We start from the raw sequence: 27,071 nt of genomic DNA, 5'->3' as shown, positions 1-27,071 counted from the left end.
AAAAACCAAAATAATAATAATCATAATAATAATAAATAATAATATCACAACAGTTTAGCTGTCAGTATTCAGTTTTATATCAAATTATAACTCGTGTCTTAAAAATACCTATGCTTGGAGATGGAGAATGTAGTTCAGTAGTAGAACACTTGCCTAGCAAGAAAAATCTGAGTTCATCCCCAACACTGAAAAAAAATAACAAACAAAACCTAGACTTCCACCATAACCTTTTTTAAAGAACAGGCCAATTGGGACAGGGAGAGATGCCTCAGATTAAAAGCATGAGATTTCAGGTCCCAGCACCATAAAACAAGCCAAGTATTCTGTGAATACTTGTAATTCCACATTCTTGGGATCCTTCTGGCCTCTGTGCACGAGTGTACCTACGCACTTACACTCACACATTGTCTCAATAAAACAAAAAACTAAAGGAGCATGTTAATTCTAACAGGCCATCTTGGCCTACTCATCATACCAAGCACCTGGTTGCTATCAGGCCAAACAACGTATTTATTTGCTTGTTTATTCACTTGCTTATTTATTTGCTTGTTTGAAGGTAGACACATATGCTGTGGTACATGTGGAAAGGTCAGAGAACAAGTTACAAAATCAGTTCTCTTCACAAGTGGGTTCTACAGAGGGAGCACTATGCTTGCCAGCAAGTGCCTCTACCTAATGATCCACTTTGCTGGCCCAATCAATTACTTAAAGGCTCAAAAATGCAAACAAAACAATGCAGAAGTCTTCCACTCTAACTCTAGCAACATCCCAGAGGAGGAGTAAAGTCTTGACTCTGGTTGAGGTGATTCAGCGATTCATCCCTCCAGCAGCTCCCCTTCTAAGGAACTTCATCAAATGAGTATAATTTCTACCTGACTACTAGAAGTATTGTATACAATATAATGCTAAAAATGAAATCAAATTATTTTTCAGCATGTCTCTGCTCTTAGACAGTTTTTTTTAACCTTGTCTGTTCCTGTTGAGTTTCAAGGTCTACCAAGAAAATTTTGACACTTTCAGAATTATGAAAGATCCACCTTGATTTTTCTGTAGCAAAAACCTGATTACTGCTCTATCCTAACATCTATTCCTTTTCTTGGCAAAACAACTAGAAACATGTTTTGAGAAATTAAAGTGAGTATGTAGACCCTAAAAACTATCTTACTATTAGTTTTGAATTCCTTAACACCCATATAAAAATGGTCCTACCCACAGGATACTACTTGGATGGGACTTCGGACCTTTAAAACCACATAGAGGTTTCTATGATCTACTTCCCAGAATATCTGTCAAGACTGATTTTACTGAGGAGTTCTCAGTCAGTCAGCATCACAAATTACCTGTGTTTTATGTGTTCCAATTTCCTTATAGGCAAAATAGTTCATAGATTTAAAGGAGTCTTAAATAACAAAGAAAAAAATGTTTAAAAAGTGCATGTTAGCTAAGTGATGACTACAAAAATAATAAATACATATCAATTAGCAAGATTTAATCATGTACACTTCAAACATGCAATTTTGTCAATGTAAAAACAGTAAATGGAATTGCTTAGACTACTGCCTACATAGTAAGTGTTCAATAACCAGCATTATAGTTTACATATGCAGTTGTATACTCTCTACCATACTATTAAGTTATAAACATCTCTCCATCACTCTCCCTTACTCATTCTTTCCAAAAGAATGACAAACTGTAAGAAAGCAGAACTATGATTACTCAGTCTCACTTCCTTCCAGCCTTGAAGCAACATTTCAAGTCAAGAATTCAGAACGTGCCAGGCATTGGTGGTGCACGCCTTTAATCCCAACACTCAGGAGGCAGAGGCAGGCGGATCTCTGTGAGTTTGAGGCCAGCCTGGTCTACAGAGAGAGAGTTCTAGGACAGCCTCCAAAACAATACAGAGAAACCCTGTCTCAAAAAACCAAAAAGAAAAAAGAATTTAGAACATGATTATTCTCAGTTGCAAAGTAGAGTTCAACTTGGGCTACATAGGACATTGTCTCAAAAGAGAAGATAAAATGCAGAATGTTGAGGAGGATATAAAGAAAAGGTAACACCCACTGGCTAAAATGTAACTTGCGATATTCATTATGGAGAACAATATGGAAATTCATCAAAAAAAATTAAAGTCTCTTCTGGGTATAGAATCAACAGAGGTATCTAGATTCTCATGTGCACTATGGTTTTATCACAGTGGTCAAGGAGTAGAAGCAACCTGTGGTGGTTTGAATGAGAAGGGCCCCATAGGCTCAAATACTTGAATGCTTAATCTCCAGATGATAGAACTGTTTGGGAAAGATAGGAGGTATAGCCTTGTTAAAGAAGGTATGTCACTGGGGGTGAGTTGAGATTTTAAAAATCCATGCCATTCTCAGCTAGCATTCTCTTTGCTTCATCCCTATGGATGAATGTAAGCTCTCAGCTACTGCTCCAGCATCATGCCTGCTTGTCTATCTGCTGCCATGTTCACCACCATCATGATCATGGACTCTGACCCTGTGGAACCATGAGCTTCAATAAACTTCTTCTTGTATAAGTTACCTTGGTCATGTTGTTTCTTCACAACAACAGAAAATTAACAAATAACTGGATAAAGAAATGATGAGATACATACAATGTCATATTTTATGTGGTTGTAAAAAAGGAGATTCTTATAATCCCAGTAGTCAGGAAACTGAGGCAGGAGAATCACAAGTTTAAAGCCAGCCTGGGTTACACAGTAAGACAAGATATAAGGTAGAAGAAGAGGGGTTAAAAAGGAAGGGAAAAAAGGGATGAAGAAAGCAAATTTGGACAGATAGCTAACTCCTGTAACCTAGTACTTGGGAACCTGAGAAAAAGTTTGTGGCTTGGCCATGTTGCACAGGGGACTGTCTGAAGGGAATGGCTCAGTGAGGAGAAGTGCATACAGAACACACTTGACAACATGAGCTCCAATACTTGTAACCATGAGGGAAAAAGACCAATGCCATGGCACACATCTCTAAGCCCAGCATTCCCTATGAGAGATGGAGACCAGAGAATAGCCAGTAAGTTCTCAGGCCAGCTAGCCTGACGTATACAGCAAAACTGTAGAAACAAGAGAGACCATGCCTCAAAACAAAGCGAATGAGAAGAAGCAACCCCTGAAAGTTGTCCTCTGACCTACACACACACACACACACACACACGTATGAGATAGGTATTTTAAATTGCTTACCTAAAATAATCATTTCACTGAAAAGCATACAGTATACCTCAAATGTATATAATAAATAAGCCTATAATGAAAAGGGGGAAAAATGAGAACTGGGGATGGAGTTCCATGGTATTGTGTCTATCTAGCATGCATAAGACCTGGGATTCAATCCACAGCACAGCAAACAAATAAACAAATAAGAGGCGTAAATGATTGGTGAACACCACTAATCATCAGAAAGCAAGTGTTATCTGAGGTCTGTATCAGCATCAAAAACATTTCAATACCCCACCAGACCACAACTGGTGCTATTCACAATCAAGCACCTAGCACCTGTTTTCCTAGAAACCATCAATTAATCATAAAACCACTAAAATATAGACTCCTTAAGTGCAAGGATGCACTGGCTTGTTTGTCAGTGCTGGGGATCACACCCAGCACCTAGCATATGTATGCTAGGCAAGCATTGAACTATATCCTCAACCCTGATTTTTAATTAATGTGTTCCTAGCATCTGGAACTGTGTCCTTTCTGGCAAAGAACCTAAATTTCCAGCTTTACTTGCTACCCTGTGATGGAGATGATTTTAGTTGTTCTAGTTCCATGGCATCAGTAAAATCTGATAGGCCTATCCTAGTTCAGAATTTCAAACTCTCAGTTTCATTTTTATATCGGTCTTCTTGGGGGGCTGGGAGTAGTTCACACTACTCTTGCAAAGGACTGCAGTTCAGTTTCCAGAACCCATAGCAAGAGGACCACATCTACCTCTAAATTCATCTCTAGGGGAGTCGGTGTCTCTAGCCATCTCAGGCATCTGCACTCATGTGCACATACCCACACACTCACACACCCATATTTTTAAATAACAAGAATAAATCTTTAAAAAATAAGATTGGTCTTCTTGCTTATAGGAACCATAATAGATTACAAATACTACCGTTACTGATTAAAAATAAGTCTTGACACCAGAGATGTCAATACATACTGCATGTGTGACTCAAAAATCATAACTATCATGAAATGTGAACCAGTAACTGTTATTTTAACAAATCCCAGAAGAAGAAAGCTTTTTCTTCCAAATTCAGATATCTTTTGTGAACCACTACAAGAATTTTAGCATACAGGCATTATGAATCAATCCTATATCTCCATTAAATGAGAAAGGGCTGAAATAAGAAATCATGACTAGGCTAGAAATTATATTCTAAGCAATTTCACCTACAAATAATAATTTATATGTATCGATACAATACTGAGGGACAATATATTTTTCCATCTGTAATAATCCACTAAACCACAACCTTTCTACAATGATTACAAAGCATTTTTAAATGTTTATCTCTGGAAAAATTAAAAAGCAAGGCAATATATTCTGTTATGAGTCTATAGGGGAAAAACTGCTTTCATATATTTCTGATGACACATATAAACAAAAATGAAGATACTTAGCAAAACTACATAGGCATTTAACTTTTGACCCATCAATCCTACTTACAGGAATCTACTAGGAAGATACACCATATGCCTCTACTAATACAAAGTCATTTATAGAAACATTGATTATAACTGCAAAATACAGAAAACAATCAAATGTTATACATAGATGTAGCTATATCTATACAACTGTTTCAAAAAAAATGAAGATACTCTGGAGGCAGATCTCTGTGGTTCGAGGCCAGCCTGATCTACATAGTAAGTTCCAGGTATAGAAACATTGTTTATAACTACAAAGTACAGAAAACAATCAAATATCATACACAGATGTAACTGCAGCTGTAAGGATTCCAGTCACTATGCTGGCCTGCAGCTGTCACCTGGCAGAATGCACTCAGTCAGTACCCTGGTCAGCCCCAGGTTCCATGATTGCTTAGTCTGAACATACATGCAAAGGACCCCTTTAAAAGACAGACCTGCCTACTTATGAGAATGCACTCAGTCAGTACCCTGGTCAGCCCCAGGTTCCATGATTGCTTAGTCTGCACATACATGCAAAGGACCCCTTTAAAAGACAGACCTGCCTACTTATGTTCTCTTTCCCACTCTCTTTCCTTCTTCTCATTCGCTTTCCTGCTGTTCCCCTGGGGCAAACAGGACTTTTCCTGTCTCCCTCTTCTCTTCTGTCCTCTCTCTGTCTCTTTATTTATCTCTTTCCTCTTTCCTCCTCCCACCCTTCCCTTTCTAATAAAACTTCTCACTAAACTCTGTCTGCCTGGCATGTGTGTCTCTCTACCTCAGTCACCCTCGCCTGCCATGGAATCCACCAAGGTTCCCCTCACACTTATCTAACAGTATCTATACAGCTGTTTAAAAACAAAACAAAACTGAAGCTACTCTGGAGGAAGGCGTAGGCAGATCTCTATGGTTCAGGGCCAGTCTGGTCTACACAGTAAGTTCCAGGCCAGCACAACCTACATATTAATAACCTATCTTTTAAAAAAGAATTTTAAAAAATCTGAAGTATGAAAATAATATATCTTCAAAAGAATGAACCAGTCCTTAACATTCTGGGATACATTACTGTTAATGTGAAAAAATGCAAAAGATTATGATAAACTCTTCATGTAAAAAGGAATAGAACAATCAGATATAGCTCAGTGAGAGAGTGCTCACCTAGTAAACATGGGGCCCTGCCTCATTCTATAGCAACCCACACACAATATACATGAATAGTCATAGCAAGGTTATTCCCAGTAGCCAACAGGTTAAAAAAAATTTAAAAAAAGAAAAAACAATGCCCATCAACTGATACACAGATGAATAAAATATGTTTACAGACATCATCATTTAGTCAGGAGAAAAAAAACTGAAGTACTCATACATGAAGTACTACATGAAGTACTCATAAATGAACTTAGAGAAATTACACTAACTTAAAGAAACCAGGAACAAAAGACCACGTATTATACAATTTCACCTACACAAAATACCCAAAATAGAATAAGCAAATCCACATAGAAAGTAGAACAGAGTACAGACCTGGGAAGTGACTGCTAATGATCACAAGTTTTCTTTGAGAGGTAATAAAATAGTCTAGGATTAGACAATGGTGATAAGTGGCATAACCTTGCGATTATACTTTTTTTTTAACTACATGACTGCAAAGTCCTATAACTCAGTACTTGGAAGATCCATGAGAACTGAAGTCTGAGACACAGGGAGACCTGTCCGAAAAAAGCAAGCATGCACCCATAAACCTGGCTTGTATACTTTAAAAGGGTGTGGCATATGCCTGTTCCCAGATATTCAGGAAGTTGGGAATCACTTGAAGTCAGGAAATCTGAAGCCAGACATTCTATCTCAAAAAAATATAATTTATTAATTAAATGAAAAGGTGAGTTTTATGGCATGTGGTTTATATGTCAATTAAAAATTATGAGAAATGAACTGGATTTTTAGAGCCCATTTCCTATGAAGTGATATCTTGCTCAGTCTAGATACAGGGGAGAGGGCCTTCCTTGGTCCTGCTTCAATGTGATATGACAGACTTTGTTGACTCCCCATGAGAGGCCTTAGCCTCTCTGAGTAGAGATGCTGGGTGGGGGGGTGGGAAGAAGAAGGGGAGGGAGAGGGAACTAGGATTGGTATGTAAAATAAAAAGATTGTTTTAAAATAAAAGAATTATGTATAAAAGAAAATGTAGGAGCCAGTGAGATGGCTCACAGGTAAAGGTGCTTGCCACCAAGCCTGACACCTAAGTTTGATCCCCAAGACTCACTTCATGTGTACCGTGGGATGCAAATACGCACATTTATTCTTTAAAATGCACATAATCTGTTCATCTGGGTAAAATAATTGAGCAAAAGATAAGTCAGAAACGAATTTTAAACCCTGGATACTTTAATGGACATGGAAAAAGAGAAACAAAGATAGGGACATAGGAATGAGACAGTAAGAAGGAGAACAGAGTGATACTTCTGAGCAATCCTTTTAAGTAGCAAAGTTTAACAGCAGTGGCATTTAGTAACTGTACTGTTTCACAAACCAAAACTAACAATAACACTCAAGTATGATGATTCATGCCTATAATCCCAGCACTCAGAAGGTTGAGGCAGGAGAATACCAAGTTTGCACCCAGGGTGAGAGTTCTTTTCTGAAATCATCACCATCCATTACAATAATTAGTCAACATCAACCAGGACTGAGAGCAATCAAAATAGAAAACAAAGAAGGCACTGCATAAAAGTAACATAGTCACACTAAAGAAAGCAAGGAATAAAACAGCTAGCCTAATTAGCTAAGGCCAAGGCTAAACTGCACACAGATAATCAATTAAGTAAACAAACTACCTGATGGATACTCCAAAAGTTAACAAACCTATGTTACTATACTGAGATCCAGGCTTCAGCTACAGAAAGAAGATACAAATCAGGAATGGGGGAAGGTCAGAACAACCTTGTAGTTTTGGAAGAAAGGGTATTCATATAAACCCATGCTCTTTAACGCATAGAGAAATAAACATAGTTGTCCTTCAGTATCTTCAGGGGATAGGTTCTATAGTCACTACCCCATCCCTGGCAGAAAACAAAATCTATTGTTCTCTGGTCCCTTATATGCAGCTTCTTAAGTTGTGAGCAGTAATCCTATAAGGTAACTAAATTCAGGGGTGGCCAAAAATTTAGCTACAATAAAAGGTTTCTGAACATAAGAATGAATCTAATGTACCTCCAGCGGCACTCACTCATGCTGCATCCTGTTACTCCACGGAAGCCTCAATTCTGAACAAAAAAAATGTGTTCACTTTGGACTGTGCATGTCATGCACTATGCAATGCTAAGGAGAAATGCCAGAAACACCAAGGCTCAAACTGACTACTGTAAATTATGGATTGCAGTATTTTAACTATGCAAACAAAGTGCTCCACTCACATAAAAATAGTTAAATCACAGAAAACAAAACTTCTAATGTTTTTATCATCATTCCTCAGCCCATTAGCATAAAATTAATATATCTCTGAATTGTTTTTTGTTAGGACATTTGATTTTTAAAGTTGATGGTTTGACTTTCACATAAAAATCATTAAATAAATTTTGATTTAGAATTAGAACAGACTTCTCCACATTTCTGAAATGGTTCTAAATATACTTCTGCAATTTTATGCTATGAATTTATGAGAAGCAGCAGTCTCAATGCTGATTATAAAAGCAAAATATCGATCAACCCTAAAAAATGTTGGGAGATGTTCTATGTCCTATAGTATCAAATATTTCATCAAGATTTAATGTTTCTCAGTATTCAAATTTGCTTTCATCTTTAGTAAATAGCAAATCCATATACATACAAAAATAGTTTTATGATTATGAGTAAAGCTTTTGTTTGTATACTTACTTTATTTAACTATATATTCAGGATCACATAAAAAAAACTTGACAAAAGGGTATCATGTAAAAAAGTTTAAGAAACCCTGTATCATATTTGCCTACAACCTACCCATAACATAACAGATTATGTCTAGTACTTAATATAATGCAAACAGTTATTTTACTTAGGTTAGGTGAGATGGCTCAATAGCTATCAATGCTTGTCACTAAGGCTTGCAACCTGAGTTTGGTCCCCTAGATCCACATAGTGGAAGAAGAGAACTGAGTCTCACAAGTTGTCCTTTAATCATTACTCACACAAACACAAGCACAGAAACACACACATACACTCATATAAATAGATAAATGTAAGTTTTTCCAAATATTTTCAATCATATCATTGAATCAATGGATATGCAATCCTTACATAAGGAGAAGCAGCTTTTTTACATATACTTCTAATTTATCCAAAGTCATAGAAGTATCCAAAGCTCAACTTTAAGTACTATTCTCCAATAAAAGATACCAGAACTCCCAGGAGAAGTGGTTGATTCCAGGACTGGGGTAAGAGAACAGGCTGAATATTACTAGACTGTGGAAGAAGAATGGAAAAAAGATTATATTGTTATTAATTGTTCAGTTTAGTATACAAAGCAATGGGGATCATTATGACACCTTCATATACATGACATACTTGGTTCTTATTTGTTCCTCTCTCCTACAGGATTTTCCTGAGACAGAAAAAGGTGGAACTAGAAACAATCCCAGTGGCCAAAGCTGGAACAGTGTGAGCAAAATAATACTACCATGTTGGATCGCATTCAGTAGAATCAAATGAATGTCATGTCACCAAACTAATACAAATAAATGGATTAACAAATGAGGTAGAAAAGACATTACTCCTTTACAGATGAAGTCTAACTTGTAAATGTAAGAATGAGGGAAATACAAATATCTCCACAATGAATGCTACAAACAAGAGGAGAAAAGTTGAGGGAAACGACCTATCTGCAGTTCCAAAGTATCTCCTACAAGATATATATTAATACATCAAAGAGAATACAAAGAAACAAACAGTAATCTCACCTAGAATAACCTAGCAGAAGTCACCAGAACAAAGTGATCTAGGTTAAAATACCATTGGTAACCAGACACATCATTTACTTGCTGATAGATCCCTTCTAGAATTTAATATTCCCATTAATTTACAGGACCAGCAGAAAAATAAATAATCAAAAGGGCATCTATTAAATCCCTATTTCGTGCTCCTTTTAGTTTAAAAAAAAAAACTAGCTGAAGTGATTTTTCTAACTTTACAATCTCCCTTTTTAAATGACTTAGCCAATATTTTCTGTTCAAGATCTTGGTAATATCTAGAAGGTAACCATAAGAAACTGTTTTGTGGGTACTTAAGGCAAAATTTTATATACAATTTAAAAATTTCTGTTCAATTGTTTGTTCCTTTTATGGTTATCTATCTACAAAATTTCAAGGGCTTGTTCATTGTTTTTTGAGACAGTATCTGCCATTTAGCCAAGACAGGCCTGAAAATCTTGGTCATTCTGCCTCCACCTATAGTTCAACTTTTGTTTCACAAGTATGCTTTTACCTAACACAATCTTCTACCTTATTCCAAAATACATCATCAACATTGTCATTTTCATTCTAAAAACCCAAACTTAAAAATCAGCTGCCCATTGCACCCAGTCATTTCTCTTAATATACTAAGACTTTTCACTATTTGCTACATGCATCTTCCACTAACCAGTCCAGCCCAATCAACAACACATTCACTGAAATCCATTTAAATAAAATGGTATTTTCAGACACGTTTACATTAATGAGCAGATTAAGTGATACATCTACGTTTGCTTTCTCCTCCATGCTCCACCAGCATGTCTGCACAAAGAAAATACACGATCAGTACATCAGTGGACCAGTGTTACATGTAAATGGCAACACAGACAATTTAAGAAGCAAAGTGATAAGAACCTTAGGGGAAGCAAAATTTATAAAAGTTGCCAATTACAATAGGCTTTAATAGGCCATCCATTTCAAAGACAACTGACAATCTATCTTATTTTTTGAAAGATGCCAGGTTTCCAACCTCCCTAGATAACTTTCTGCCACACAATCCTGTCACGTGATTTGGGGGAAATACTATAATTGACTGTTGTTCTTTGCCCTACCTAATGCTGCTTCTTTCTCAAATAACATGCCAAAATATTTTAGTTTATTTCTATAACTTTCTGCCACACAATCCTGTCACGTGATTTGGGGGAAATACTATAATTGACTGTTGTTCTTTGCCCTACCTAATGCTGCTTCTTTCTCAAATAACATGCCAAAATATTTTAGTTTATTTCTAAAGTAAACATTCCTACAAATGTGTGTGTACAGAGGACAAATATGCATAACATTTCTGTGCATTTATGCATAACACAGGCACACAGGACGTGCACTTTTGCTTGTATAAGCACAGGTATGAAAACATAATCAAAGGCACATCGCCATCAATTTTTAAAAACTTTGAAGCTTAGTTTTCTCCTCATCGTAATTATTATTATTATTATTATTTTGCTTTTCACTGAACCAATTTAGGGGACTCATCACAAACAGAGCTATAAAAATATTCAGGTATAAAATCCAAATGTTAACATTTGATTTTTAAAGCCATCTGAGCAAAAATCACTTTGGAGGAAGGCACAATGAAAGATGGTTATGGCAGGGTAAAGCAAGTGATAATGAACAAGTAACCAAGTTTAATCAAGTGGGCCAAATGAATAACTCAAAACAAATCATTATGGGAACACACATAAAATGAGGAAGTACGATTCAAGGACGAACCAAGTACTATTAAGAAATAAAATGTATAGAGTCTGTTAGAAATAAACCAAAATATTAACAGTGAAATGCTATCTCTGAAAATGGGTTGTTCATTCGTTGAAATTTATCACTCTTGCTATTTGATTACATATATACACCTTCAAATTATTACAGATATTTTTGAAACTAACGCAAAGGCAGATTCTGTCCCTGTGCCCCACAGGTAACATACATACATACATGCACACATAGACATACATACATGCACACAGACATAAATACACATATACATACATACACACATATATATGTAGATGTATATATACATACATACATACACACACATATATAGCGCGTCTTTACATAACCTCCTGCGAGAGCTAAGAACCAAGCTTCTATCCTCATGTCTCCCGGGAACCTGCCACCCATCACTGTTCCCTGGGATAGCTCCTGTCAGCACCACCATCCACCTCTCACCCTGGAGACTACACAATTGTTGCCTCGTCTCCGCTCCAGGTAGCCAAGGCTTTAGAAACTGTTATTTTATCGGGTGAGAGATTTGGAGAAAGGTTTACCGAAATGATGAGCAGCCCCCACCCACAGGTGCAGACGACAAGAAAGACACATCGTCTCAACCTCCACCCCTCCGAAGTCGGCCGGCGACCCGGAGCACCGGAGTCGCGACTCCCCAAGATGAAAAGCGCGGAGAGCCGCTCCCCGGTGCCAGTCCCGGCTAGGGGAGCAGCGCTCGTTAGCGGATAAAGGGGAGAAGGTCACAGACGCAACCCCTGAGGAGTCAAGGGACGCGGGCAGTGAGCCTAGTCAGGGGCAGGTCCCTTGACCCTCCCGCCGGTAGCTCGGCTTCTAAGAGGCTTCCAAGGGGCCGGGGCTTCCTCAGGCCTCCGCCCGCGGTCCACCGGGAGCCGGCAGCCTCACTCGGCGGGCGGCCCGAGAACGGCCACGAGCGGCCCGGCTGCGCCAGCCGAGCACACACACAGGAGGTCCAGGAGGCGAAATAGGAAGCATTACCGTACGCGGGTCGGGAGCTGGCGGCGGTGGGGTGCGGCTCCAGCGCCCGGCACCTGGCTGTCCAGCGGCTGCGCTAGCCGCGTCCTTTTTATTTTTGCTGCAGCGGCGGCGACTTGTCAAAGGAAAAGACGTAAGAGGCGGCGGCAGCTGCGGCGGGCGAGTCTCGCGGGACTTGTAGAGAACTCTCGCGAGATCCAGTGCGCTGGTCCTGCCTCCTCCGGGCCACGCGCGGGAGGTGGAAGGCAACCTAAGAGAAGAGGAGGGGACTCCGCTTTAGGAACTAAGAGGAAAGCGATGAGAACTTTGGGGATCGGGAGACTGTGTGGGTCCTGGGGACTCTCTACCGCCCCGTATCTTATCTTTGAATCCTCCCGAAGTGACTTCTGCCGGCAGGGAACTGACAGTTGGGGACTTCTCTCAAAGGACGCTGATGGATCTAGCGAGCACAGACCGGACAGTCCACCAGCGAATCCGATTGACCCGAGTCCGAGTGCTGCCGGGTATTAGGGCCGCCGAGGACCTCGAGGAAAAGAGCTGGGGCCAGAACGAGTCGCCACGCCCCTTTATCTCAGCCGTGCACAGGGCGCTCTATGCTCTTTATCTCCTTTCACAGCCCTTCACCTTCTGGCTGGTTGAGTACAAGCCCAACAGAGTGTTTAGCTTGACCTACTTCTGCCCTGTTACTTGTGTCTGAGACCCACGGGAGGATTGACCTTTGGCACTGATTGGCTTGATCATCTATCCCCAGCACCTGGCATACATGTAGGCGCTCAAATTGTTGAATGCCTCTAACCTTACAACTTCCAACCTTCATCAAAAGGTAGCCACCTTCATCAAAAGTTTTTTCTGAGGAGCTGGAGAGAGAGCTCTGAAGAGGGCTTACTGCTTTTACGGAGGACTTGAGTTCACTTCTCAGCACCCAAATCAGGGTGTCCATGACCACCCGTAACTTTAACACCCTCTTCTAAACTCTGCAGGAATGTGCCCGTACTCATACATACGCGTAATTTTTAGAAATAAAATCTTTCTTTAATTGTTTTGCTGAGCACCAATTTATATGTAACTAACAGAGGATATGGTGAGGGGGGATGGAGCTGGTATCTGACCCAGAGGCATAGGAGAAATGTTAACAATATATACAAACTGTGTGTGTGTTATAAGCAGCTGGTATGGTGTCACATGCCTTTAATCCCAGCACTTAAGAGACAGATCTCTGTGAATTTGAGGCCCGTTTGGTCCATATACAGAGTACCAGGCCAAACAGGACTGAATAGGGACGCCCTGTCTCAAAAAAAAAAAAAACACACATATCTATATAGGATAGACAGGAGACAACATATACCCCTTTGGTTCAATTGGAGACATGTGTATCCTATCAGTTTAGCCCAAGACAAAACGACAATTCTGGACCTCAACTTAGTGTGTGACTTTGAACTTGTCTGACTTCCCTGAACCTCAGTTCCTAAACCTGTCCATTTAGAATATTAATTATTCTAAATAATATTATTGCAGAGAGAAGGTTGCACGGTTCCTCTAAGGAGTAAAATATGTGCAAAGTTTCAGCTACATATGGTGCGTTTAAGTTTCTTGTATATAATGTGTATTCTAGTCAACAGCTTATCTAGAGGAGTAGATAAGCACTGAGTGATGTCATTGTTGCTAATGCTGTTTATGATTTCAGTGTGTAAAATTGACTCAAGTCCAACAAACCTCTCATCTCATTTTTCATCGAAGGCCAGAGATTGAGCCCAAGGCTCATGAGCTCTACTGTGTCTACCACTGAGCTAGTACATGTGCCCCAAGCCCCTTGTCCTCATTTTAACTTCCTGATGATACAGTCATCCATGTCACTCACAAACATTCACAGCATTCATTTTCCTTGAGTTTATGAAATTAGTGTTTTTGCTCATTCTGTCAAGAAAAGGACTCTGCCTCCCAGGCTATAGTGGCATATCCCTGAAATCCCAGCACAGGGGAGACTGAGGCAGAAGGCTTCAGATTCTAGGCAACATAGAAAGGACTGGGCTACAAAGGAAGACTTATTTTGGGAAAAAGAAAGAAGCTGTATTACAAGTCAAGTACTGTACCAGTCAGCTAAGGGTTAGGGAGGTGGCTCATTTGGTGGTGAAGTGTTTGCCGTGGCCAGTCAATATGCAGGATTGGTGAGGTATAGGCTTGGCAGAAGACTCTGTCTTGAAAATGAGGTAAATGGCCCAGTTCTGAGGAGGGAGGCAGAGGTGAATCTCTGAGTTTGAAGCTAGAGTGATCTACTCTAGAGTGGTCTAGAGAGTTTCAGGCTAGCCAGGCACAATAGTAAGAGCCTAGCTCAGAGAGAAAAGAGGGAGAGAGGGAGGAAAGGAGGGAAAGAGAGAAGGCGAGGGAGAGAGAGAGGGAAAAGAAAAGAAAAAGGTGGAGAGCTATGGGCCGGGTAGGCAGTGGTGGCGCACACTTTTAATTCCAGCACTGGGGAGGCAGAGGCAGGCAGATCTCTTTGAGTTCCAGGCCAGCCTGGTCTTCAAAGAAAGTTCCAGGACAGTCTCTAAACCTACAGAGAAACACTGTCTCAGAAAATCAAAAGAAGAAGAAGAAGAAGAAGAAGAAGAAGAAGAAGAAGAAGAAGAAGAAGAAGAAGAAGAAGAAGATGCACACGTGCACATACACACAGCTAATTAAAAAATTAATTTCCAGCTGGGCATTGGTGGCATATGCCTTTAATCCCAGCACTTGGGAGGCAGAGGCAGGTGGATCTCTGTGAGTTCGAGGCCAGCCTGGTCTGCAGAACGAATTCCAGGACAGCCTCCAAAACAATACAGAGAAACCCTGTCTGAAAAACCAAAAAAAAAAATTAATTTCCTCTGGAAATGGAGAAAAAGCTCAGCAGTTAAGAGCACTCACTGCCTTGCAGAGGACCTGAGTTCAGTTCCCAACACCCATGTCAGGTAGCTCACAACTGCCTGGAACTCCAACTTCAGAGAGATCTGACACCTCTGGCCTTAACAGGCACCTGGACACACACAGCAGACACTCATAGACATAATTAAAATCAAATAATAAATCTTTTTTAAAAGAAATCTCCTTTGCCCTCTGTTTAACTTCCTCACTAAAGAGCATATGCAAAGAACTAAATACAATTGCGTTCTGCTACACACGATTTTTTTATTTTATTTTTTGTGTATGAGTGTTTGGACTATATATACTTGTGTGCCACTTGCATGCAGTGCCCACAGAGGTCAGAAAGGGGCATTGGATTCCCTAGGAACTGGCATACACGCCACTGTGTGGGCCACCATGTAGGTGCTGGGAATTGTACCTGCGTCCTCTAAAAGAACAGTCTTAACAGCTGAGTCATTTCTCCACCCCACATACAATTATTAATTGATGTTATCATGAAACTCTAACTACTTTTCTCCATTACTTTGCCCACATTGCTTTCCCTAAACATTCATGCAAATCAACATTTGCTAAAGCCTGATCGGGCATCATTCCCCCAGCTCTACCACTTTATTTTGTATACATCTTCCCTAGATGAAAACACCAGACTCAGGAGAGGTAGAAAAGGGTTTTCAAGGCCTGGACTCCAGTATCATAGGACTTTGTCCTGATAACTCAGTGAGCAATGCACACTAGCCACACCAGAAGGCAATTCCTCCTCCCATCTCATGGCACATTCTGTACTCCCACACCACAGACAGAAACAGGGAAATCAGAAGAATATGTAATCTTCATCTTGCATCTGCCTATAAGACATGTTTAGCTCTTAAATGAAAATTATAGTTAAATTGAAAGCAAAATCAGAGGAGCAGGAATCCATAGACAGGAGTCCTGTTGGCTCCTGAAATTTCAACCTATCTGTCCCCAGCTTCCACAGCCTATGAATGAATGGGTTTTCTGCTTAGTCAAGAATATAGGAGTAAAAAAGCCAAGTGCAGTTATGTGCACTGTTAGCCCCAGCACTTGAGAGGCAGAGGCAGGCAATATCTCTGTGAGTTCATGCCAGCCTGGTCTACATAGAGGGCTCCAGGCTAGCCAGAGGAACAATAAGACTCTATAAAAAATCCTAAGAGTCAAATAATCTAGGAAGCTGTGAGACATTTTCATTCATTAACACATCTTCACTGAATGACTTTTAGCCAGGCACTGTAGAAGGCTCTAAACAGACTGTTGAACAAGCTTTAATACTAACCCTCATGGAGCTTCTAGTCTAATGGAGGAAATGGGAAGAAGAGAATAGATCATTATAATACCAGCACAATAGTAGAACAAATAAAAAAGGGGGGAAATCAGTGAAAGGAAAGGCCAAGGGAGCTAAAAGACTGATGGGAGGTGTTTCATGAAGGATGATCCATAAATCAGCTGTAGGATGACTTCAGCAAATTGCTTGGTTGTGGGCTGTGAATTCTGCTTTGTTCTAATAAAGTACACATCCCCTAAACCATTAGAAAAAAATCTTTGATGTGGAGTCATTATATACACCTATTAGCTTTGAAGAAGATAGGATTAATGGAGGAAAAAAATCAGCATCACAATTAGAAACAGTTTGTTCTTACAGCGTGTGTTTAAGCACCAGAAAGAGAATACATTCCACTTCATATGCTTGGTCCCTTTGGCCAGTCTTCCTAATCCAGATAATATTGCAACCCAGAGCCCAAGAGATGTATCTAAAACATGACAGCAATACCCACAATTTTTTAAGCTTGTGGCTTATTTATACTTATTAAAGATTTCTTTGATTCTTGTTTTTTGTTTGTTTGTTTGTTCATTCAAACAGAATTTCACCCTGGATCCCAGACTAGCCTCAAACTTGAAATCCTCCTGCCTCAGATTCCCAGGTCCTGGGATTACAAATGTGTGCCCACATCCAGCTGTTTTGTTTAGTTGTTTGCAGTGATCTAATTCAGAGTTCTTGCCCCTGCTCAACAAGACTATTGGGTAGGAAATTTAAAAGTTTGGTCTTATTGTATTGATTTATTTATTTTTACAGAGCATGGGATTGATCCCAGGACCTCATGCACATGAAACAAGCACTCTGCAGCTGAGCTATACCTCCAACCCAAGATAGCTACTAACACTTGATTTGTCATGATACTTCCACTTGAAAAAGAAAACCCTCTAAAAGTCTATCAATCACTTATTGCATCTCTCAAGCATTTACTATCTGTAATATGTTATGCTAAACTCTAGGGGTTCAAAGCATGTACATGAAAACAGAAAACAAAGCTAAACAGTGAAGAATTGTATTCCTTATCCCTATAGTGGAATCCATGGCTCTATGTGTGCTATTAGTTATCAGTGAAGTGGCAGAAGCAGGAGGATCAGCTGCAGGTTTGGGGTCAATCAGGAGTATAGCAAGATCCTATCTTTAAAAAGACAGACAGACAGACAGACAGACAGAGACAGACAGAGACTGAACTATACGGTTAGGTGCTCAACTTCTGAAATGTGTTGATACTACTACTCCAGTGTCCACCCTTATCTCCATCTTAGGGAGGGCAGGCCACCCCACCTCACCCCCATAAAACTACGGTGTACTATAAAGTGGAGCAGATGGGTCTGGAAAGAAGTCAGGTGTTTGAAGTTATGCTTGGGGGATGCATACAAAGTGAAATATGTGCAGGAAGCATATCTGCAGAGCTGGGAAACATGGTATTCCAAAATTGTGGTTGCATTTGTTGGTTACCATGGGGTTTCAGTTTTCATGACAGAATTCTAATTGTTATTCAATTAATGATTGTCATTTCAATCAAGATATTTTGGAACATAGTGGAGATCTAACATAGGCTAAAGAATGTTTACCTCAGATCCTTCTTCATCAACATTCTAGCCCCATGACTTTAAATGAGTAACTCAACCAATCTTCACCTCTAATGACAGCTGAAATATTTTATTGATGGTCCAAGCCCCCCGTTTCTTCTGCCTCTTCCTCCTCCCTCCTCATTTTTCTTGGTACTGGGAATTGAACCTGTGGCCTCTTGTACATCTGAGCTGTAAAACCCCTTGAAACATTTTTCAAACATCTCATTTAAAATCAAAATGAATATGTACAACTCCATAAATCTGAGATAATCCCTACTTACAGAGTTATTGTAAACATTAAAGAATCCATGTAAGATTCATAACCTCATTTCTTGGCCCACATCCAACACTCAGTAGATCGTTATTTTTAATTACCTGTTGCCTGAAAAAGGAAACACCTTGCATTTCAGGATTGCCTTTGGCACCAGAAGCTTTGAGAAAGCAAAACAACAACAAAGGGAAGGAAAGGGCCCTGCAACCTTATCTCTGACATAGAAGGGGTGGTTGGGGTATAATTTAAAAGTTACTAAAGTAAGTTGTGAGAGCAATAATGCAAAAGAAGTACAAAGTAGGAAATGGAGAGGTATGGTTATGGAATGTAAAATGAAAGATGGGTCTTACATTTTGATATATAAGGCTTGCTTCCCCTTATATGTCAATGAGTGGATCCTGAGGCCTCTGATTTAATCAATGACTGAATCTCACAATAAACTCGAAATATAGCATTGTTGGGAGGTGGGACCTACTTGAAAGAAATGGGTCACTGGGGTATGCCTGAAAGATTTACCTTGTCCCCGGTCTCTTCCTCTTTTTGCTTCTCAGAGAAGCTCTGCTCCACAAGTCCTCCTGATGAGATCTCTGCCCTGTCATGGATCAAGACCTCTGAGTTGTGAGCCAGCATCTGTCAGTCCTTTCTGCCTCCAGTTGTTTCTATTGGGCACTTCATCTCAGTGATTAAAGCTAACACACTCGGCTAGGTCTGGACCTCCCACAGTCTACCCGCAAAGTTCATATAAGGACCAGCTGAAGTTTCTCTTCTTGGCTGGAATGACTTGAACTTTTTTTAACCACTGATACTATTTAACAATGTTCTGGACTCTGGGATGAGCCATTCATATACATTTATACTTTTTTACTCCCCCTACAGGCTGCAAGGTAAATCTCTTGAGCTATAATTTAGAACTTACTAAACTAAGCCAGTAAGAAAATAATGCAAAATCAGCAGAAAGTGGGAAATAGAGAAATGTTATTATGAAATGGTGAACGAAATATGAGTCTTATGATTTTAATATGAAATATCCCCTAAAAAGGCATATTTCTGTATATATATGGAAAGTGAGTGAGAGATTTGGAAGTGACTCTATGAAAGTCACCAACTAATAAATAGCAAGGCTAGGATTTAAGCACAGCTCTGTCACTCTTCAAAGGCTAGAATACAAACCAAGTCCTACTGTATTATCAGTGAGAGCTAGTGAAAATACATGGATAATCAAGCTCTAAGAAAACTGGTGAAATAATAGACACTGTCAATTTCTCTGTTCCCTACCTTTCTCCTATGTTCAATCATGGATGTGATTCTTGGATCTTAGACACCACCTCTTGACTGCCCAGGGCTACCGTCTCCCCATTGACCCCTTTAATGGAAAAAGAAGAAGCCGGGAGGTGGTGGTGGTGGTGGTGGTGGTGGTGGTGGTGGTGGTGCACACCTTTGATCCCAGTAGAGGCAGAGGCAGGCAGATCTCTGTGAGTTCCAGGCCTACCTGGTCTACTGAGTGATTTCCAAGACAGCCTCCAAAGCTTCAGAGAAACCCTGTCTTGAAAAACAAAAAAAAGTCCCCAAAGAAAGAAAAACTTATCAAGATATATCTGCCCTGTCGTGTCCTTCTTCATAGTGATGCTTCTTCCTAAAGGATTGAGTGCCCCTCCTTCTTGTTACTACATTTTTAACATTCTGACTTGGGCTTACTGAGTTACTGAGCCAACTGGGAGAGACCTGTAGTGTTAACACTCAGGAGGCAGAGGCAGAGGCAGAAGCAGAGGCAGGAGGATTGTACTGTCAAGGTCAATCCAAGTTATATAGTAAGTTCTAGGCCAGTTTGGGCTACATACCGAGATAATGTCTCAATAACCTAGAAGGATAAGGTGGGGGGAGGGGTTTCCTGGAGTATGGGACAATATTAGGAAATATTTCAAACAATGAAAATTTCAGAATCTAGAAAAGGAATAGATCAAAGAAGTAAACCTCTGAGAGTTCCCAGATCTTACTACCCCCACCCCACCTGCCACCTGCTCCCCTACTTCTCCTTCTCCCTCCAGCTATATCAGCCCCAATTCCTTACTGTAGTTCAGGATAATACATAAGTTCAATATCTCGTCATCATGTAATAAAAATAAAAGTTTTCTCCTGGCTGGGTGGATCTCAGAGTTCAAGGCCAACCTGGTCTACAAAGCAAGCTCCAGGACAGCAGGTTCCTTCTGTTAATCTCTCTTACCTCAATTTGACTTTAAGCTCAACTAAAGAGTCTAGAAAGTATTGTGAAATGAAATTCTAAAAAACAACCATGAAGGGCCAGGCCCAGGCCCCACAGCCCTGAGGGGCATGACCGGAAGCCACCTGAGGGCCCACTCTGGGTCCGTGGCAGGCATCACTACAATGAGCAAATATGTGATGGAGAGATGGGAAAAATGGAGAACTTGGTGGAGAGAAAGTGAATCAGAGCTGTTAGTGCACTGTGGAGAGAGATGGAATGAGAGGCTCGACAGAGGTGAAGAATAGGCGATATGAAGAGCCTGAGCAACCACATAAAGCCATGGTGATTTCTGAGCCCAGGCTGCCACAGGGGTCCATTTCTGGGTCTATGGCCCTACAGCAGCTGGGGACTCTGTTGATGTCTGTGGCCTGTGTTGCCACCTAAAGCCATTAGGATGTCTATGGTCTGGCTGCTGCCTGAGACCATGTTGATATCCTGAGTCCATACTGCCACTGGGGGCCAAACTGATCTGAGTGTCTTATGCTGCCACCTGAGGCCACAGTGATATCCTGGCCTGGGCTATGGCTGAGGACCATGTCTGGGTCTGTGGCCCTATCAAAGCAGCTGGTGTCTACAGCCCGATGACGTGTTTCCACCAAAAGCCATGTGGATGCCTGTGGTCAGGGCTGCCACCTGAGGCCATGTTGATGTCCAAGTACAATGAGCTAGCCCTGCCCCATAGCCAATATGGCATAGGTGTGAGAGATAGTGTCCCACCACTTGCCCAATATGGAGAGTTGTCCCAGGCCCTCACTGGCTGCTGTATGGACCTGGAAGAGGCTACCAACTCAGCTACTGAACAGATCCAGGGTCCTGAGTTGGCCTACCCCAATTCCTTCGCCAACTGTGAGCAACTGGAGAACATAAAGGAGCCAGTCCTGCAGAACCATAGCCACAGGATCGTTGCAATGATAGCGAAAGGGTACACCGTGTGACATACTACGGCACTCAATGCCACAACAGGCAAGCATGTGATGGAGAGGCAAAAAGATGGAGGAACATGAGTAGTAAAAGCACAGTGACAGCTGTTACGGTTATGAGACAAGGCTGAGAATGACAGAGGAGCAAGTATTTGCCCACAGAGGTCAGTGAGATGTGCTTTTTTCATCTTAATTTTTATTTTTTATTTTCTTTGGGGGAGGGGAGTTACATGGGTCGAAGGCAGACATTGAAGGACTAGGAAATGAATGGGATTGGGAGGCATGATGTAAAATTCCCAAAGAATCAATAAAAATTATGTTAAAAGAAACAACCATGCCTCTATTAAACATTTTACAAGGCTTCTTGACAGATTAAAATTTCATTGATTCCAGAGAGCTGGAATGTAACAAGTCTAGATCCTAATTTTCTTGCACTATCTTAGTGTCTTTAGGAGTCATTTGCTTCAATTCTCTGTATCTTACATAACTAATATTATGACTATCAGATAAACTTAGTGTACCCCTTAGCCTCCCCAAATCTTAAAGCTAAAGATATTTGACTTTCCTAAGTCTCTAGCTTCAAACTTCAGCAGTGAGAAAGAAATCTGAAGCTTGTAGCTAAGGTTTCCCAGCTCTGCTGAAGCCTGCCTACCTAACACCCCCATCAATGAATGTATTGGGTAGTCATATGACCTTCTTTGCTTTAAGGAAATAAGAAAACAGTTTATTCTGAGCCAAGTACATATAACCATGGGCCAAGAAGAAGCCCGATTTTTAGTTTCTGAAAGCGGAGACTAGATCAGTCCTGCTTATTTGGAACTCGAGAAATTTGTGAGGAGGAATGAATGACATTTGAAATTCACAGCTGCCCCATTCGTTCTTCCCCTGCACCCCAGACAAACCCACCAAACAAGATTTTTATCTGTTTCTAGCAAAGTGCAAAACACTCATTGTTATTATTCCCATGCTTGGTGAACTCTGCTGAATCCTACAATAAGGTCCAAGAGAGAAAAGCCTCAGTGAGCAACTGTGAACACACACACACACACACACACACACACACACACACACACATAAAGTTTTCAAGGCCACTGAGAAAACAAAGATGAATAGGTTTGCTTGTGTTGGATAGTGATGAATTGCCTGCAGACAGACAGTGAAAGATGTTACCAAACTTTGACCAGAGCCAGCAGTTCACTAAGGACTACTCACCAACCTCTTGACCTCCAGAGATGGGAATAGACTCTTTGGTTTCTAAACCAAAGCCATAAAGCAACTCTGATGTTCACGTAACTAAGCATTCCATGGCTATGTCAAGCTTCAGAAGTGGACAGAGGGAATAAACCAAACAAGCTCATTACAGACTTTGTCTCACACTGTCTGTGTTCCTCAGAGATGGTGTCATGCCCAAGCAGCTCTCTGCATGTAGAAGGAGTTTTAGCACCCAGAAGCCCCAAATGTGTGTTGTGGTTATTTATTTTGATATAAGGTCTCATTATGAACTACAGGCTGGCTTCTAACTCCCAATCCTTAAACCTCAGCTTCCTGAGCACTTGAATTACAGCATTCTCAGTTTAAAACTGCTTTTCTTCAGTGTTGGGAATCAAACTCAGAACTTTGATCTTGTCAGACAAAAGTTATATCAGTGAGCTAAGGCCTCCAATCCTTGTTTTGCTTTCTGTTTTGAGATATAGCTGCAAAGAGTTGTCCCATCCATAGGCTTTTCCGGATCTTGATCTTTACAATAATCACCTAACTATGCATATCACTACTCTGGGCTCTAGTCTTTTCCATTCTGCAAGCTGGTATGTTCCTAAGTTTCTTTCAATCCATATTTCTATTTATTTTATCTGATGTGATGAATCTTCTGACTTGCCTCTATATCTATGGTCTAGATTTTGGTTGATTGCGGACTGCGTGGTGCAGTTCAACATGTGTTTCTCCCCCACATATTTCCTGAAAATCTGCAGGCTGGGAGACCTTTGAGGGTTAGCAGTTTACTAAGCACACAATTCATACTGAACTAAAAAATTTAAGGTTCAGAACAAGGCCAACTAGGAGGCTCAACAAGAAGCTTGCAGCCAAGTCAATGACCTCAGTTCCATCCCTGGTGGGAGTCGATTGACTCTGGCAAACTGTCTCCTGACCTCCACAGGTACATGATAGACCATGAATACCCACACACATATACATATACAAAAATGTAGTAAAACATTTATTTAAAAAATTACCCACAATTACTACATCACTTTAATACACTCACTAGTATGTCATAATTTTAGTTCTTAATATAACTACTAAACATTACTAATTTCTAATTTTTTCGACCTACAGTTTTTCACATAGCTAAAATCATGCCATTCTGTATCTAATTTTTTACTTACTTTTCAGAGAACACATAACCCCTATGTGTGGCTATGAATAGGTTTGTTGTTGCTTATTTAACTAGCTACCTATGGTTAGACCTTTGGGTTGTCATTTAGGAAGTTTCACATTTGTGCATAGTTAGGCAATCGATAAACATATGTCACTAACATTGTCTAAATTTAGATTAGTTCATTAGGATAGATTCTCAAAGGTGGGGTTACAGAGCAGAGAGAAATACTTTGATGTGTCCAGGCAAATTATACTTGCAGAGGATTCAGTGACTTGTGTATTCTGTGGTGAAGGAGAATACTGATTGCCCTGCATCCGTCAATTACTGTCACTCCAGGGGAGAACATTCAAAGACCTTGCCAAATGCCACCTGACTCATTCTTCATGTCTTGCTTCTTCCTGGGGAATCTTTTTGGTTCTTTGTTTTTCTAAACAATATGACCTAACCCAGAGCATTTTGTATCTTAAACATGTGTCTACCACCAAATTTCACCTAGCACCCCCACACTCCCACCCCATACTCTGGAAAATCTTACATTTAGTTGTCACATTTGAAATAACCTGAACTGTTGTGATTTCTCATATGTATTTTGGTCAGTAGTAACTGAATTGGCCAATCAACAAATTCAGTGTTTTTGTTCAAAGATACATAAAGTTAAAAAATCAACTTTCTAGCAATGATTTTTCTTTCTCCTTATTTTTAAAGGTTTATTTACTTATATGTGTATGTGTGTGCCAGAATGATTTATGTCCACCACAAGGCATGCAGGTGCCCATAAAGGCTAGGAGAGGGCACCTGATGCCCTGGTGGTTATCAGTCACCTAATGCCTATGCTGGAGACTGAATCTGGGTCCTCTGCAACAACAGTAAGTGCTGTTAACTACTGAGGCATCTTTCCAGCTCCCCTTTTCCTTTTCATCTGGCAGGATCGTATGCCAGCCAGGCTGACAGGTACCTGTGCATGTGCTACAGTATACATGAGGAGGTCAGAGCATAACTTGTGGAAATCAGTTCTTCGTGCTACCCCATTTGGATCGCAGGGACTGAACTCAGGTCCTCAGTCTTGGCAGCAGGCATACTTACCTACACTGAGCCACCTCTCTCACCCTGATACCATTTTAAAATAATGAAATTAAGCCAAACGTGGTGGTGAGTGTCTTTAATCCCAGCACATGAGAGGCAAAGGCAGGTTAGTTGCCTAACCTGGCCTTAAAGTTGTGATCGTCCTGCTTCAGCCCCCTAGATGACAAGCGAGTGTCACCAGGCCTGGCTCAGAGGATGATTCATAACCACCATATTAAGTGGTATTGCGTGCTAAAAATACCCACAACATATTGTCTGTGTGTGTTACTCATCAAGACTCGGTGTTTTGGGGAAAAGCAATCTGGTGCCTTTTTATACACTTGAAGAAGAGGAAGCTCCCAAACAATAGTGGTGCCAGTGGGAGAGGATCACAGAGAGGAGGTGTTTGTACCTTGCCCTCTGGTTCTTCTGCTCTGTGGTTTGCTTTCTCAAATGGAAAATGCCACGAGGAAATAGCTATAATTAGGCTCTGGGTCCTGTGGTTTGTCTCCCAGAGCACAGGACCTTGAATTCTGGACTCTGCCATGTCTCTGCATTCCTTTAGTAATGCCCTAGCTGGAATCCAGAGCCAGACAGAAGCACAGATGGAGACCTTAGCTGGGGATTTGGCATTAGCCTGTCAGCCAGGAGGCTATAGCACAAGACACAGGGAATCTAGCAGGGAGGTCCGGCAGGTAGATGCAGATATCAATTTTCTCAGCCCTGGGGTCTTCAGGTTGACAGATAAGTTCCACCAGAACAGTGGGTAGGTGTTGTTACTTCTGCTTTTGACCGTTTCTGATGCTATTGTCCCTCATTACTGCTGCTGTTTCTGTCATCCCTTCCAATGCTGCTATGTACTCAGTCAATGATGCTGTGATGTGTTGATGATAGCCTCAGCAGCCATAGTATCATCAGAATAAGAATAGGAGTGGTGGTAACGGCAATAGTAGACATGACAACAGCAATAATTAAAAAAACTACTGGGACACTCTATTGAGCCCTTCCTAGTTTTGGGGGGTTTTGTTTGTTTGTTTGTGACAGGGTTTCTCTGTGTAGCCCTGGTTGTCCTGAAACTCACTTTGTAGATCAGGCTGGCCTCCAACTCATAAAGATCTGCTTGCCTCTGCCTCCTGAGAGCTGAGATTAGTTTTCAGGTGCTATATCTAGGCTCCAGCCTGCTGGGTTTGCATTGTTTTCCTTATTGAAGTGCCAGGGCTCAAACTATGGACTTGTACCACAGAGCTAAACCCTCAACCCTTATATGCATTGCCTTAATCTTCACAGTCTCCCTGGGTGAGGTAGGTATAATATTTCCGTATTTCCAGAGACAGAGAAATGAAGCTCAGCTGGAATTTGGATCAATTCTATTTATCCCTAAGTCCCATATTCTTTTCTATTTACGTTTTTTTGTTTTTGTTTGTTTGTTTTTTTGAGACAGGGTTTCTCTGTATTGTTTTGGAGGCTGTCCTGGAACTCGCTCTGTAGACCAGGCTGGCCTCCAACTCACCCATGTTCTTTTTTATAATTACATGTATTTGTTTATTTCATGAGTAGTGGGGGTCATACACACCACAGCTTAAATGACTTGGTTCTCTCTTTCCACCGTGTGGCTCCCTGGGATCAAACGCAGACCATCAGATTCATCAGCAAGAGCCTTTAGCACTGCTCCATCCCCCAGCACAAGGCCCATGCTCTTAACCGCCATGTTCACTTCATCTCGCTCCTTGAGAGACTTGTTTTTTCTTTTTCCAATTTCTAGGTTGTTGGTTTTCTCTGGGACTGATTTTAAGTCTCCATATTTGTTTTCTAGTTTAGTAACAAATAACATGAATTGAATTGGCTTAAAATAACACAGATTTATCATATTATTAGTCCTGGAGTCAGAATGGTGGGAATGGGTCTCAGGAGGCTGAAACCAAGGGGTCAGCTGAGCTGCATTCCTTTTGGAGGCTCTGGGGAGCATGCATTTCCTGGCCTTTTCCTGTTGTCCTTGGTTACCTTCACCCTCCCACTCGCAGTCGCCACATCCCTCTAACCTCTGCTTCTCATTTTTCT

The 27,071-nt window shown here is 40.7% G+C and overlaps 1 protein-coding gene across 9 annotated transcripts in view; it reads right to left on the bottom strand.

Moving 5' to 3' along the window:
* The window catches only part of Herc1 (HECT and RLD domain containing E3 ubiquitin protein ligase family member 1), a 162,023-nt gene extending 149,560 nt beyond the window's left edge, over positions 1 to 12,463 (bottom strand). For 8 of the 9 annotated variants that reach the window (XM_040739486.1, XM_040739492.1, XM_040739489.1 and 5 more), the window contains exon 1: positions 12,331 to 12,457. The gene's annotated coding sequence lies outside the window, so the exon portion shown is untranslated. Of the gene's footprint in view, positions 1 to 12,330 lie in introns of all 9 variants that reach the window. The other variant, XM_040739487.1, reaches the window with a different exon arrangement.
* Positions 12,464 to 27,071: the final 14,608 nt, after the last annotated feature.

The sequence above is a fragment of the Mesocricetus auratus genome, unplaced genomic scaffold (assembly GCF_017639785.1).
Source record: "Mesocricetus auratus isolate SY011 unplaced genomic scaffold, BCM_Maur_2.0 Super-Scaffold_100691, whole genome shotgun sequence".
NCBI classification, from domain to species: Eukaryota; Metazoa; Chordata; class Mammalia; order Rodentia; family Cricetidae; genus Mesocricetus; species Mesocricetus auratus.
This window is presented reverse-complemented; position numbering and strand designations above follow the sequence as displayed.